General features: G+C 38.0%; 1 protein-coding gene across 7 annotated transcripts in view; it reads left to right on the top strand.

Annotated features, from left to right (window-relative positions):
- Positions 1–16,691, top strand: part of JAK2 (Janus kinase 2) — an 88,596-nt gene that overhangs the window by 10,637 nt on the left and 61,268 nt on the right. The window lies entirely within an intron of this gene.

Genomic DNA, 16,691 nt, shown 5'->3' with positions numbered 1-16,691 from the left:
TGGATCTGTTGTCCTCAGATTTACCATAGCCAACTCCCCGGTCAAGTTTTGAGTGCCTCTGGAAAGAAATTGGGAAGAAAATAAGATAACCAAAAAGCACTTTACAGCACCTTAAATATGATTAGATTTGCAAGCTGGGCTAAGCTATATTAAGATTATCTTTTTGGAGTTGGAAAACTGATTTTCAGTTGGAGGAGAACTATTGCTGGTTTTGAAGAAGAAATTAGTTTTGATCTTTTAGTGGAAAAAACAAATTTCTTGTGAAAAACAGATTGTGAAAAGACTCAGTTCTATTAGCCCCAGTGGGTAAGGGTGTAGTATTTTGATTAGAATTTTTTTTGGTGTGTGAGGAAGGAGAAGTATGGGTACTTTGTCTGGAAGGAAAACAGAAACTGGCAAGTTTGCTTGGTAGTAGATGAGAACTGATGTTTAATCTGCATACAAGGATAATGGTAGGAAGTCAAAATGTATTACAAATGAGGGAAAGAAAATACAGATGATGTGTAATTAAGAAGGTGCAAGAGACCCTGAAATTAGTTCAGTTGGTTAGAGAATGAGGCTGGTATTGCTGAGCTTGTGGGTTCAGTCCCCACACAGGCCATTCACTGAAGACTTGGGCTCAGTGATCCCTGTGGGTCCTTTCCAACTCGGAGTATTCAGTGATTCTTAAAGTTACAAGTGTCCTTGCTTCTTTGTCTGTGAAGTGTCACAAAAGTGAACCGAATGTTCTGTGAAGGTGTGGGTAGATGAGTGGCACTGTATGGCAATAGAAATGGGTGCAAATCCTTGTATGTCTTGTTAACTTTAACTGTTGCTGTACATATTTAATTATTCCAGCAGTAGTAACTGTTGGAAAGTACTGTGTAATGTCAGATTTCAGTGAGGCTGCTGTTTTGACAGTGGAGAGGTCCTTTGTGATAAGACTTTGGAAATGCTCTTTTATAATCTCAGTATAGACAATTGATCTAAGAAAAGATTTGTTATCTGGTAGTGTTTGAAGTAGGCATTCATGCTATCTGCAAGTGTTTTGCTCAGTTTTGGTTTCCCATGGTTGAGGGTGTGACACTCTAGCTGTATGTGAGCATTAAAGATTTCATAATTTAACCTAAAATTTTCTCTGAACTAGTGTTAATTTCTCCAGAAAATACTGTATCTTACATGTGTGTGCACATATTCCTTACTACTTTTTCACCAATACCTTTATAGTTTCTCGGCAGGGAAATAAGCAGAAGTATGTATTTCAGTCTAAAATTCTCAGTATCTAGAACTCTAACACCATCCTTTCATTTTTTAGGCCATGTGATGGAATAAAGTGTCAGCTTAATAAACCTTTTATTTATGACACCTCCATCTACTGACACAGATCATGTACAGGATTGGTTTTGCAATTACAGTTTGTGATGTCTCATTTTCTCTTTTATTTTAAAGTTTTGTTTTATCTGTGTAATGGATGAGACCCTTTTGAAGTCATAATTAAAATATTGGATCACAGTACTTATTCACTGGGTGAATTGCTACATAATATTTTTTGTTACTGAAACAATGACATACTCATAAGTATGGTGCTGTAAGTGTAATGTTTACTTTAAAATATTATACAATTCTGTTGTTTTTATGAGAGGGAGTCTTTAATAGGCTATCATTGCATATGTACAGAACATTAGTAATTCTGTATTTTAAATTATGATGTGCTTCTATTTCATAGAATATTGGAGTCACTTCTAGGTAATTATTAGAAATTCATATACCTTCCAAATGTGATAGAGCATTTTAAATGTGTATGGCTAATGCTACTGTTTCTGCTAGTTTCAAAACATTTGAAAAGTACTCTTGGTGTTCAGCAAGTAGATCATCAAAATGCTACTGTTGGACTAGTTCACACAAAGTCTGGCTTTAGCAAATCTCATTATATGATTACGGCCATACTTAAAGTGTTAAATTGTGTGTACAAGTAATGAAAGAAATGGCAGGTCAGCTGTGGATTACACAGACTATGTAGGAGTGTCAGGTTGATAATTTGTGTGTCTTTTCATTTTTGTCCTTGTAACCTGAAAATCCTGGTTGACTTAGGAACGTCATGTTTACTGTCAAGGCTACTATGATAACTAAACCATTTATATAGAACAGATGCATGATATCTAGACTTGATAACAGCAACATATCATCTGACATATGCAATGGTGTGTTTCTTTCACACAAAAAACAGAAGATGAAAACAGCCCTTTATGTGATTTTTAGCTCGCTCATAGTGCTGAAACTTCTGAAATTGGTAATTTAAACTTCATCACAGGCAGAAATGAAGTATTTTGCACTGCAGAAGTAAGAAAAAATTGTCAGTTTTTGTGGCAATACTACCTCTAATGATTACATGAACATGACTTTTCTAAAACCTTTTTCTAGATATATTTCCTTGTATATTCTAGGGTTTATATAAGTTTTTAACTTGTATCCCCATTAGAAGACATTCTTTGAGTGTTGCCTGTTTGCAGATTATTGATAATTTCTATTTGCAATGGATTATTTAAAATTATCGACTTGAGAGCCGTTACACAAGAAGACATGGAAGATTATCAACTCTGAAAGCAACTTGTATGCCCTTGAGTGATAAAGAAATGAAATACTGGGGAGAGCTGGCTCTTTTGTCTTCTACCAAAAGGAAAAAAGCCCAAACCTCTCACAGGGGCAGAACCAGTTCCTTTGAGGAGTCCAGCTGCTAGGAAAGGAAGGAGGAAATAGGAAATGGAGAATGCCCTGAATAAATAAAGGATAAGGAACTTAAAGTCGGGAGCTTTTACAAAATACAGAATAGATCAGGGATATAGAGTAAAGTGGCAAGAAGAAGAATGGGATTCTTTTTCTCCTCCTCTTTTTCCTTCTGCCTTTTTCAGGGCAGGGAGAGGATTATAATGTATAAAAGAGAAGGGAGGAGCAAAACCAGAAAAAAAAAATTGAAGGGAATTTAGCTACTAGCATAATTATAGTTCTGCTGGGCTAAACGCTCAGCTTGAGAAGTATTTAGAGGTTTTGCAGGATGAGTACAAGCAATATATTTGCATTTGTGTGGTAAGGGGAAAAATATTTAACCACTTGCCCAAGTCAAGCTACTGCATTGAAAAAGCTTGTGAAGGGCCAGTAAGGTGGCTCTCAGTAGCTGAACAAAGGCAGTACTGGAGGGACTGATTAGAGAGCAACTGTAGCTCTAGGAAGGCAATTGGACTGAATATGGGACTGTTTTGAATTTGTAAAAGGATTAAGATGTAATGATATTTAACCTGGTTTGGTCACAATGAAAAACACCCTTGTTTCAATAATGTGTCCATTCACCAGAATGTGAGTTCTGATGTGTGAAGTCTTTGGCTGCCTAGCTGGTACCTCCTGTATTACTGAATTGGCAAAAGTTTCCTACCCAATCTGTCAGTCACAAACACACAGAAGCAGAGTGAAAAGGAAGACAGCCATACAAGTATTTCTGTGTTTGTTTGTTTATAGAGTAGAATTGCTAATAGGGTGAGGTGGACAGCATTAATAGGAAGGTGTTTGGCAAGGCTGAGATGAGAAGGTATGTGGAAGCTTGCTGTCACTCTTACCAGCACCTCCTACAAATAGGATGATCGACGCACTTGACCAGAAAACACTGAGGTGAGAGGGGGGTTAAAAGTTTGGAGTACTGACACTTTCTTCTGTGTTTAAGGCCTAGCAGGCACATTCTTGAAGGGCTCCATGAGATGGGGTTTTCAGTGCTGCAGTGATCCTCTTTTGACTGAGTTAAAGGACAACTGAATTAACTGGAGTTGTGTACCATAGGTGAAGAATGCCAGTAGGCTTTTATTTGTCATGTTTTATTTCTAGTCCTTCTGCTGCAATGAGAAGGGGTGGTGGGAATTAAACTGACAACATCATTACGCCTAGTTACTCAGTATTGTTACAGTACTTGAAGTAATTTGAAGAAATACTGTTCCAGAGGTACAACATATAGGTGGCTTTCATCAAAGGAAGGAGTTTTGATTGCATTCGCTATAAAATAAGGTCCCTAAATTACTAAGAATGAAAGACTAGTCATAACTGGAAACATGCTTACAGCCATTGAAGTGGGTTTGAAGGAAATGTTTTGAAGTGCTTTTAAAGAGGATCTGCATCTGGTGCACTTTTTTTTTTTTCTGTTTCTCTGTATTTAAAAATAACCAGACACGTACATGCAAAAGATTCAGTATTATCACTAGAAACCTGGTTTCTGATCTTTTGGGATTCAAGTTGAAATTTACATTAGATTAATATGCATAAAGCAAGTCAACAACCAAGCATGTTTGACTCCATAATCATACTGAGCTGCAAATTTTAATTTGAGGGGTTTTTTTTGTTTGTTTTTTTTGGGGGTTTTTTGTTTTGTTTTGGTTTGGTTTTTTTTTTTTTTTGGTATGAGGATTCAAGTTCTGCTTTCCTTCTTGGGATCTCATTCAAAGCCTTGTGAAATCAGCAAAATTTTTTTGAATTCATTTGAAGTAAGCCATTTTCATTTTGAGGTATGTGGACATGATACAAATTTGAGTAATATGTGGCTCAAGTATTTGCTTAATAAAGCAGGTTTTATGTATATTATCTTTTTATTTAGATTGATTTCTGAGTTATTGCTGAGGTAAGTAGGCTACTAAAAGGTAATTGTTCTAGATAAAATATCAGATGGAGCATTTTGGAGGCTGCCACCATTTAGCACCCACTGGATTTGTTACTTTGACAATATTTCTGTGTAGCAGGTCCTGTTTATTGTTAAAATCTTGAAGTTCTTAATCTAAATTTAACAAACTTCTATGTCCCAAAACACTCTTGCAATGTAAGCTAAATGTTGAGAAGAGGTATGGGAAAACTCCAGTGTCCATTTCCTCTTGAAACTTCTAAAGGTAACGGAGGACTAGGGGCTGGGGGATAGGCAGTGGACAGCATGAAAGAGGTTCTAGTCCTTGCTTGTATTAATTGGCAGACTGGGTTGCAGAGACATACTTTATAGTAGTTGCAAGGGAAGAAAAACCTTTAATCTCCAGACATTTTGCAATTAGTAACATCTCTTCCGATAATAAAATGGTTTGTCTGAATTTTTTTTTTTTCTAACTGACATTACTTGCTGGTTGATGTAATCATCCCACAAGGCATCTTAGTTTAAAAGAAAAGCAAAAAGCAACCAAGTCCTTTTCTATCTTTATGTAGAACCCAGAAAAAACCTATTCATTTCCAGGAATCAGTCTGCATCTGTCTGTAGGTTTTTTTCCCCATTTACAGATTGAGTTCGTTGGTCATTGATGTTACTTGGAGTAAAATATTGCTGTCTTTCATGTCGTCTAGCAAAGTCTATTGTAGAGTATTGTGAAACATCCTTCAGGTTTGAGGAAAGGGGTTTCTCTCATTTTAAAGTTTGGTCTGCACTGCTTGGAAAAAAAAAAAAATCATGTTAGTGCAAAGAAACTTTAAATTGAACCAGCTACTTTGTGTTTGTTTTTGTTGCAAAGCAAAGTTCCTATATAAAAATAAAATTTTGAATTACTGTTCCTTCTTTCATATGCAGATCTTGCATTGTTTTGCTGACTTTTGCAAGTTAGAAGCTCTTCCAGCAAGTTTAGTGATTGTATCAAATATGCACAACTTTAACAGACAACAAATGTTTATGAATGATAGCTTTATTCTTTGATGTAGTCCTGAATTTTTGCAATTGTTAAGTATTTTTACATTTGTCATTTGTTGTCTAGATAGTCTTCAAACTAGAATAATCCTAAATAAATGCAGAAACTATAAAACCGTACTTCTGTTTTGGATTTCAGCCAGGTCTCCACCCACAAAGATTAAGCCCTTTATATATTTGAAGTATATACATAAAATTGAATGTGCCTGATGTTTATTGTATGTGTGTATGTATAAAGAACACATAATCTGCTCCATATATATAGGTAGTGCTTATAAGATGTGTTTTCTGCTCAAATACATTGAAAATTTATATTAAATTCAGATAGCAGGAGTTACTGTGATTACTACTCAGGGCATGCTTAATTATTTCCCAAGTGTAGCCTGCATTTTTCTTGAGTATCTAACTTAACACTGATATTAAAATGCGTGTCTTTTAAAAGAAAGTTCTACTTGAAAGGCTTCTATCTAATTTTGTCTGATTGTGATTCCAGTTCAAAGCTTCTTAGTACTAGATCATTCCAACATTGGCATGCTGGAAAAAGATCAGTGAAGTACTGCCAAAGATAAATACAGCTGGAGTACATAATGTACTGTGTGCTGAGGGAATTGTGTATTTTCGTTTGGAGAAGTCTAAGGAGACATCGATTTGTTGTCTTCAGCTACCTGATGGGAGGCTATAAAAAATATGGAGTTGGACTTTTTCTTGAAGGCACAGGGTGTTTGGATGAGAGAAAACAAACACAAGGAGCATGGGAAATTTTTGTTAGGTATTAAGGAAATATTTTTCAGCAGGAGGGCAGTCTGAACACTGGAAAAAATTGTTCAGAAAAGTTGTGAAATATCCACCTCTGCACATGGTATAAATTTTGCTATATAGGCTTTAAGCCTGGTATAATTTGACTCTACTTTGAGCAGGGATAACAAGCCAAATGACCACCATAAGTGCCTTCCAACTATATTAATCTATTATTATTACTAGTAGTAGTAGTAGTAGTGTTATTATTTTTCACTTTCTCATGTAATAATTGTGACTTTCAGTTTTGTTGCTGTATGAAAACGGTGTATTGTTTCACACCAAAGAAAATATTTGCTTAAATTGCACCTGTGTATGAATAATCATAACACTAGGGTAAATAGTATTGCTTGGTTTTGATTCCCTTTTGATTATTACTTTGATATTCTAAATAGTGTGTCTAACAAACTTTCTAAAGTGTGGGTTTCTTCTTGTTTCTGAAGGCGGAATGCAATGGGATATTAAGTCTAAATCCCTGCAAATGTCTACTGAACCTGTATGGAAATTTGCGGTTAAATTAAATGCCTCACTAAGTAGAAAGTATGCTCATGTCTTTTTTTCTGTATAAAACCTTTTATTTTCATATTTTCCTTGAGTATCTTCCTAAGAAAATAGAAGTTTCCAGCTACAAACCATCTTTTTCTTAACTCTGCTGGTTTTTCTGCAGATTTAGAGAAACTTCGGTTTCCTGTGGTGCATTTTCAAGTAGGATACATTTTCCAGTCAGCGTATGGCAGTTGGAGTGGTGTGTTCCCATACATGTCTCTGCATCTGTGCTAGCAATCCTGTGCTTTTGGAGTGAAAAAAAATTCAGAAAACTTTAGTAAATGCTGAAAACTTTTGAATAGTACTAACTGAAATTGGTTTACTGAATGTTGTCCCAGTACAGAGACAACTGCTAAGCAAGTAGGGAGCAATTAGGAATACGAGATGAAAGGGAGAATAAGACTTTAGCTTTCCAGAATTTCACAGATTTAAGCTAATGTGAAACCACTGTAGTCACAAACTAGACTGCACTAATTATATAATAAATACATAATTATACATAATTATACATAATAATACATAATCTTAGATTTTGGTGATGTTAGAATAGCAGTGTGGCTTGTTTTGTAGACATTCATAGTTAGTTGTGCTGCTTGCTCTGAACATAACCCTCTTACAGGTAAATTTTCCTTGGTTCACTGAACTTTTATTTCTTTGGCATGTTTATACAGTAGGTATCTTTCACAGTTTCTCTGGTTTTTAGTGGGGTTTAAATAGTTAAATATATCTGTTTATGTACTGAAAAATAGCATGTAGAAGAGTTAATTGGAAAGTTGAGAATTGAAGTGAGGTTTCTTGGGACTTCATAAACTACATGTTGATCCCTCATGTATTCAAAAGATTTCGTTTGAATTTGCAGTAATGTTAATACTTGCCTCCTCTGCCTCCACAGTTTTGCCAGCAGCTCAAGTAGTAGTCTAAATTGTGTTGATTTCAGTAGTCCAAATTGTGTTGATGTTTTTTGAAGTGCCACTTTCATATAAGAACTTTCCATAATTGCGTTCTTCTCATGTGTTGCCAGGAGGCCTACCACTTTTGTATGAGAATTGAGCTAATGTGTTTGTGTGGGTTCAGTTCTCTTGTGGTCTGTCAGTTTGTGTGTGTACCAGTCTGCATACCTTATATCTTACATTGTTAATTAAATGCTGCCCCTACTGCTCTTCCAGAAGGTCTGTGTTGTCTGGTGCCCCATTTGGGGGGCAGGCTTTCCAGTTCATGCAGCTCTCTCTGCTGGTCAGCCTGTATAATCAGTTATGCCTCAATAAAAGCACTGCCAGGATTTTTCCTTTAGTGTATGCCTGTCTTTTCCTACTTAAGGGTCAGGAGGCTTCATTGGAGAAGGTCAGTTGCCTTCCTCCTCAAATTCTTTAAAGATCTCTAGATAATTAACTTAGGTAGTTCTGCCTCACCCCATGATGTATTCCAGTGTGAGTCATTGTCCTTGCCAAACGGATCTGCAGTCCTGCCTAATTTTGCTGCTGTAATCTGTGTCTTACCTGGCAGCAAAATGGCCTGCATTCTTTCTTTTCCTTTCTTGCCCTGTTTACCCAGTTATTTTAGTATGGAATTGTTATTTTATTATGACTTGTCCATCCTAGGTCATGCAAAGACTGCTCATGTATGTATTTTTCTTGTCTGAAAATACCTGTCAGATGTGCTACTCTGAGTTTGCTTTTTACCTTGCAAGTTGACTTCCTGAGTGACTGATCATGATTATCTGTCTTTTAAGTCAGTAAGTTACTCTAATTCCCTTCCCCTTTTGGGTCACAGAAGAAGAGTGTTAGTCAGTAGGATGGGAGAAAGAAGTAAACTGTAGAAAATGACAAGAAAAGATGGAGAAAGGAAACAGAAGAAATTACATGGAAATGAGGATTGGGTGTTCTTAAGGTTAATCATTCGGGGAGAAAAAAGTCAGACTTTTAAACTTAATTCTAGGACCTTACTATCATCTGGTCTGATGATTTTCATGTGTGAAGGGACAAGCACTTGTATAATTTTTCATAGAGTCATAGAATTGCTAAGACTGGAAAAGATCTCTGAGATTGAGGCCAACAATTAACCTAGGACACTATGTTCACCACGAAATTATATCCCTGTGTGCCACATCCATATGCCTTTTGAACACTTTCAGGGATGGTGATTCCACCACCTCCATGGGCAGCCTGTTACAATGCCTGACTTCCCTTTCAGTGAAGAAATTTTTCCCAATATCCAAACTAAATCTCCTCATGTGCAGTTTAAGGCCATTTCTTATTGTTCTGTCACTTATTACCTGGAAGAAGATACTAAACCCCAAATCACTATGGCCTTCTTTCAGGTAGTTGTAGAGAGGAAGGTGGTTGTTTTCAGGTAAATATCACAAAGTTGTTTTTTTTTAAATTCGTCTTGGTTTAAAATATTTGTGAATCTTGGATCACTAGGAAACTACCCTGGGAAAGTACTGTTGTGGGCTTGTTCTGCTCCTAGCTCTTTTCTGGGCACTTTGCTTTTTACTGGCCACTAGAACTAGATGTACCTTTGGTCTTATCCTGAATGCCTGTTCTGAAACAAGTGAACCAAAAAATGGCCTGGAAAACATGTACTGAGAGAGGTTTAACTCTCAAAATCAAGTTGCCTGTTGTAGTTTAGGTAGAGAAAAAATACAAGTAGCAGAATTGTTTTGTAGGCAGTTGAAAATTAGTCTCAAAATTAGTCAAACAATGACAGTAGCTGAGAAAAGACACAGGCTCAAAGAGTGTTTAAAGTTATAAGGTTCATAGGGGGTTGTCTGGCCCAACCTCTCTGCTCAAGCAGGGCCATCGCGGAGCACATGGCATAGGATTGTGTCCAGACAGTTCCTGGATATCTCCGCTAAGGAAGACCCCACAGCCTTTCTGGACAATCTGTTCCAGTGCAGTCACCTGCACAGTAAAGAAATTCATCCTTATATCCAGGTAGAACTTCTGTTGCTGTTATTGTTCATTTTGTTATCTCATTGCTGTATCCAGTAACTTGTTCTTATCTCAACCTGTGGTTGTCACCTTTTGCGTCTCCAGTTCTCAACTCCATCCTGCCAGAGTGGGAAGGGAAGATCAAGCAAGTGGTGTTGGTTTGGGAGAGTACCGGTGGGGGCACTGAACTGAGGAGTGCCATTCCTTAACCACAACAGATGTTTAGAAAAGAAAAAGGTGACTAAGTACATCTACTTAGCTTTGCATGCATTAAGTCAAAGCCACTCCAAAGTGGCTTTTTTTGGCTTTTTTTCATAAATAAGTAAAAGAACCTTATTTGCTGTTGCTAAATTCTCTAGAGATATTTCAAATTTCAAATTTACAGGTGTCACAATTTATTAGTTAGCAGTTTGAGGAAAAGAAGGAAGGAATGCTTCATATAGCTGAAAGAAACAGAAGGGGTGGACTAAGAAAGAAATGTTTCCTAACTAGTGAGTGTGAAGAATTAAGCTTTTTTTTCACTGCTTTGTAGTTACAGCGGGATGTAGGTGGTCCAGAAACACTTTCTGGTAGCTTTCATTGTGGAAGTAATAGTAGCAGCTCAGAACACTAGGATCAGGAGATGTGAAAGACCGGGGAATGGCGGAGAAAGCACGTAGTTAGGAATTCAGGTTTTGAATCAAGAAAGTTCCCTGTTCTGAGTGTTCAACAAACAAGGAGGAAAGGAATGCAGTTAGGCAAAAGCTGTAGTGCAAAATGCATGCAACAAGATTCCTTTTTGATGTTGTGTCTGTCCAAAAGATATGAACATATTTATTAGCTTTGTCGCCAAGTTGAAATTTTCACATACTTGAAAATCATATGACCATAAGCACTAATTAATGTTTCTCATACTGTCTATGCTAGTAAAGAATATCAGTCTGTAGCAGTTTTGTTGAAAGCTGTTGTATTGTGGTATGTCTTAAGTGGGCACTGGGCTTCAAGCCACCACTGCAAGCAAAATCCAAGGAAGTATCAAGTAGTAGTAAGAAGGAACTTGGTAGGCTTTATTCTGTCAGTTTCTTTTCTTGTTCAGTAGACAGCTGAATCTGGGCAGTAGTCGATAAGAAATTTATGTCACATACTAGTGCTAAAGGGAAATTAAATTTTTCAAACTCATCACATTGGTAGTCTAGGGAAATTTAATAATCACAAAACCATTTGTGATAAACTGTTTCTTGCTGTGATACTGATCACAAAGCAAATACTTCACCAATTGTAGAACTGCATACTATTAACAAGGAGAACTTCTGCAATACAGGCAAGTACTTGAAGTAGAAAAACAGTTATCTTTAATTTGAATTATTTTGAAAAACTGAAAGAGAACTATCTTAAAGGCAGACCTGTCTCTAATTTCCCATAAATTCATCATATATGTTATGATAATTGTATGTAAAAGAGCTGAGGGAAGGAGATGTACAAATGTGTTTAATTAATTTTGATGGCTGAATAGATAAAACATGCACTGACATTCCACATGCACATTGTGGGAGAGCTTGTTGTGTGTTTGATGTAATACAGCCCTTTTCAAACATAAATGAACCGGATTTCTGAGAAATCACGCTGTAGAAAGACCAATATTAACTTAGCATTGACAGGTGAGAATCAGTTAATTGTGTTGCCCTTGCTTTTAGTGCTTCTGAACATCTAGGTTTGTTTCTCTGCAGTCTGTGCTTTGACCTTTTCAACTTCTCTATGGCTGTACAGCCTTAAGACTCATTTTACAAAAGCAAGGTATGTGGGGTGAAAGCTGTGACAAGACACAAGGAAATGACAAACTGCTTCAGAAGCTGTTGGGAGCTGTCGTTTAAGACCAGCAGTGCTTCATTAGGGCATTGAAACTCATAGTAGTGATTTTTTTTTTTTGACTGGAGAAGAGTTGGCTGGCATGGATGTATTTTATAAACCAATGTTATAAAAGCTGGCACAAGTTGCTGAAGCCTCTTCACCCCCCTGTTAGGCTGGGTGTTTTAAAAGCTCTGTAGAAAAACTATGTACTTTCCTTCCAGGATGAAGCAAAACTGGTTTATCTGAGCAAGATGTTTGCACAGTCTGCCCAAGAAAAATCTGAACAGGTATGAAATCCATACCTGTGAGTTTGTGGACTATGCAGAACTATTCGTTCAATTTGATTTTGTATGTACTTGGAAGAAAGCCAGATGTTTATAGTTATTTATTTCATTCATTGTATGTTCCAGGTGGTAAGGAAATAACATAGCTACTTTGTTCTCTCTCCATTCTTTTTGAGAGTGGCAGATCAGAGGGTACACAGCTGGAACCACAGGATTAGAGCTGCTTTGTTCTTCTGGAAGATTGTGTTGTTACAAGTATTTACTGTTCTGGTTTCTTTTAGTAAGGCTAGTTGGCTCTGCAACAGGTAACATTTGCCAGTAGTTGAGACTAAACAGTAGTTGAGACTGACTTATTCTGTCATTAGGAGCATGCAAAGCATGCTAGAGACATAGAATCATAAAGGTTGGAAAATACCTCCAAGGGAAGTCCAGCATTTGACTGAACACCACCATGCCCACTAAAACCATAGCAGTGGTTTGTCTACAATAGTGCTGTGTCTACTCCTTTGAACTCCTCCAGGGATGGTGAATCCACCATTTCCTGGGCAGCTTATCCCAGTGCTTAACCACTCTTACAGTGAAGAATTCTTTTCATTATGTCCAGCCTGAACCTCTCTTTGCACAACTTGAGTCATTTCCCCTTGTCCTGTTACCTGGGAGAAGGGACACTGCTTTGCAACAACCTCCTTTCTCATAGCAGCTACAGAGACTGATAAGGTGATAAGGTCACCCCTGAGCCTCCTTTTCCCTAGGCTGAAGAATCTCAGCTCCCTCAGCTGCTCCCCACAAGAATTTATGCTCCAGACCCTTCACCAGTTCCTTTGCCCTTCACTGTACATGCTCCAGCACCTTGATGTCCTTGTCATGATGGGGCCAGTACTGACCACAGGATTGAAGGTGTGGCTTCACCAGTGCCAAGTACAGGGGACAATAAGTGTTCTGCTCCAGCTGGTCCGTGACCTCTTGTGCTGTGGTGGCTGACGTTCATTAAGAAAAAGCAGTCACTTCTACTGGTGTTTTTTCTCACCCCACAATGGGAAAATTAAAATAGCGATTTGAACATTTGTTTTAACTTGGTCTTGCTCAAGGGCTCTATTGAGACTCCTTAAACCTTCTCCTTTTTATTTTCTTCCCCAGATTAGCTCCTGTAGTCTTTGGTTGTTTTGTTTTGGTTTTTTTTTTTTTCCCATTAAGGTATTTACTCCTGCTTCCTTTAATTTTATGTCAGTTTAAAATATCATTTTTGTAGGTTTCATTTGTTCTACCTTAATTAAAAAAACCAGCCTGAAGATGTTAGCAATAGGAGGGTGACAATAGGTTTTAATGCTTGAAGGCTGCAGTTGTAGGGCTGAAAGGCATGGGCTACCTCTTGACGTTTCCCTGCCATGTTTAAAGAGGGAATAATGACTAAAATCTTCAGCTTAAAGTTCCTAATCACCACCCCTGATGCTCAGCAATGTGATCTCTCCTCCATCAACTTTTTCCAGCCCATTGAGAGAATAAGTAAATGCTTCTTGGAGAGTGACTGAATAAACATTTGCTAAGGCTTAAAATAATCAGTCCTTCTTCCCTGTAGATGGGGAGAGAGAGAATGGGGGCAAGGAGGGGAACAGAATGCACTGAACCACCAGTGGTATATTTTAAACTTCAACTATTCATGCTTCTTATTTCTCCTCATGTGTAGCTGTTATTTGTACAACATGTGAATGAGAAGTCAATGAATTTCTTAACCTTAGTATGGGAAGTGTTCTTTACTGTATCCTCTGCAGTATCTGATTTGTTAGATTGGCAATGCAGGGCATACTCAATAGAACCAACAAAAACTGGAAAAAGAGTGTCCTTGGTGGGGAGTGACATAGCACTGGTTTAGTTGGATGAGTCTGGGACCTGATGAGGAGAGACCATATTTGCCAGAGGTAGAAGGGGAATAGAAGAGTCCTAAGTACTCTTTTGTACAAGACAATGATGTAGAGGTGTAGAAGATTAAGTGGGAGAAATATCTATGCTTTTCTTGGTTTTCTTGATTTTCAACATGTGACTCAGTGCACTGTTTTCATCTTCCACCTGAACTGAGACTCATGCTTTTACTTATTCCTCTGGTCGTGGAGTATCCCCCTCCTCTGGTACCTGTCACTGCCTCCCAGAAAATAATCCATGAGAAGATACTTTCTTCTCAGGAGTACTTGGAACTTCTTCCCAAGTTTTCATTTGTGTTCAGTTATGTTTCTGAAAACATAATGCTCTGGAAGAACTTAATTTTCACAGGATGCTTCTTTTTAGATTTTTCTAGGAATCAAATGGCATCCAGATGTTCGGTCATGTTCAATAGTTACTGTTTTCCTATGCCTACCAAGATGAAGCAGGCTCCAGCCTTCTAGTTTTTCTCATTTGCTTAAGCACAAGCATTGATTTCACCATGTGTGTATTAAGGTTATGCCTGCCTTTGAATCATGCACTTTTAATTAGTTTTAAACAAGTTAAATTAATTTTTAATTAGTATTAAAGGGAGTGGAGTAAGTGCTAAATCACTGAGGTTATTTCAGCTAAAATTTGAACCTGGTTTTGTACCCAATTGTAGGTGAGAGAGGAGAGGAGAAATTCTCTTTATTAGAAATGCTTAGTAGGGAGAGGGAGTGGGGATAGGGAAAGAGGAAAAGCAGCTGCTTTTGAGGGAAGTTTGGGCTACTTGGCATACTAATCTGTGCTTTTGACCTAGTAAACTTGTAGACTATTCAAGCAACATCCAGGTTTTAGAGTAAGGGGTACTCAGATTTTTCTGGAAGATATGATGTGTCATTTTCTAATACAGGTCATATTGTCCTTTCTCTCTCAATTCACTCTCATTTTTTCCCTCAAAGATTTGCTTGTTTTACTTGTTGCCCACTCTTTTTCTTTCTGGTGGAGATTGTGTACAGCACATAAACTGCCATAAAATCTTCAGTGTGACTCAGCTGCTGTGCTTACACTGCCTAACAGGACACAGTCTGAGAGAGAGATAATTTGGTTTTAGGAAGTTTCTGTATCAGATGAGATAGGATCCTTCATCAGAGAAGGCATCCTTCCATTACCCTGTCTTGCTGTCCACAGAAGCTTCTGGTAAAAAGAAGCTCAAGAACCACTTCTTATGTTATTTTGATTTCAGATTCTAGGTTTCTAAAATCCTTTGTCAAGTACAAGAGTTATTTAACTACCATAACCTCTGCTGCACTTCTTTGTCTTGGGTCTGGCTAGGATGGAGTTCATTTTCCCACAGGGGCCCTCACACTGCTGTGCTTTGCATTGGTAGCTACAAATGTGTTGGTGACACACCAGAGTTTTGGCTGCTGCTGTCAGCTCTGCACAGCACCAGCGCTGTCTCTCCATCATTCCACCCTCCCACCAGCAGCCTGGGGCTGGGCAAAATCTTGGCAGAGGACATAACCAGGACAGCTGACCCAAACTGACCAAAGGGATATTCCACACCATATGGCGTCAGCTCAGATGGAAAAGCTACTAAAGGAGCAGGAGAAGGGCGCTGGTTATTTACAGTGTTTGCCTTCCAGAGCAACTGTGACATGTGCTGCAGCCCTGCTTCATGGGCAGTGGCTGCACATTGCTTGCTGATGGGAAGTGGAGAATAAGGGTTTTTTGTCTTTGCTTATGCATGCATGAACTTTCACTTTTGCTTTACTAAACTGCCTTATCTCAACCTCTGAGTTGTTTTCCATCTTTTTTCTCTCCTGTCCAGCTGAAAAGTGGAGTGGTAGTGTGGCTTAGTGGGCACCTGGCCTCCAGCCAAGGTCAACCCGCCAGACCCTTCTTGTGATTCTGACTGCCTGTCTGAAGCGACAGGCAGAATCCATCCCAGCCTACAACTATCCTGAGATGTGGTTGTGGTGACATATGCTGCTTGTGCCTGTAGTTAGGCCAAGTGTTCAATGGTGATCTTTGTCTGTGAACCGTTTTCAGGGAGGTGGAAGGGGGATGCATCTGGTGAATGAAAACTTACCATTTCTTAGTGCAGATGGAAGAATAGCAAGAGCATGTTTTTGTGAGTTTGTTTTACTGCTTTGAAATAATGTAGAGGGCATTACGTCCTGCATAGTAATGACATTTAGAGTGGAGCAGGACCACAGTGACTAAGCATTTTGTTTCTGTTGTAGGCATGAGGAATATCTTGCTCACCTATGAGGTACTGAACAGTACACCTACAGCTTTTGATAGAGTTGTTCACGGTAGTGTCACGTTTGTTACCTACTTATATATCTTTTCTGAACTCTAAAGAGTAATTGAAAACGGAGTTAATAAATACTGTGCAGAGTCACTGTGTTTAGTTACTTTGAGAGGTGTTACATATGTTGATATATTGCATCTATGTCTTCCCCTCAGTGCTTTTCTTTTCCTTGGTTTCTTCCTTATTCATGCCCTTTGTGTTGAACTCTGTGTTCAGAAGAGCTTTTCTCTTTCCTCTCCCTGAGGTTTCCTCTGTATACTAAAACTGAAAGATCAAACATGAGGAACAGTGAGGGAAAAGTTACAGTAAGAGTTGAAATTTAAATGGATTTTTTTTTTCAGTATTCAAGCAATTTGGAGATTTTTCAACTATTTACCTTAAATGAAAAGAATGATGAGATAAAGCTTCCTTTGCAATGAAATGCAAAT

Source organism: Agelaius phoeniceus, chromosome Z, assembly GCF_051311805.1.
Source record: "Agelaius phoeniceus isolate bAgePho1 chromosome Z, bAgePho1.hap1, whole genome shotgun sequence".
Classification (NCBI taxonomy): domain Eukaryota; kingdom Metazoa; phylum Chordata; class Aves; order Passeriformes; family Icteridae; genus Agelaius; species Agelaius phoeniceus.
Note: the sequence above shows the minus strand (reverse complement) of the source record. Positions and strands in the feature narration are given on the sequence as shown.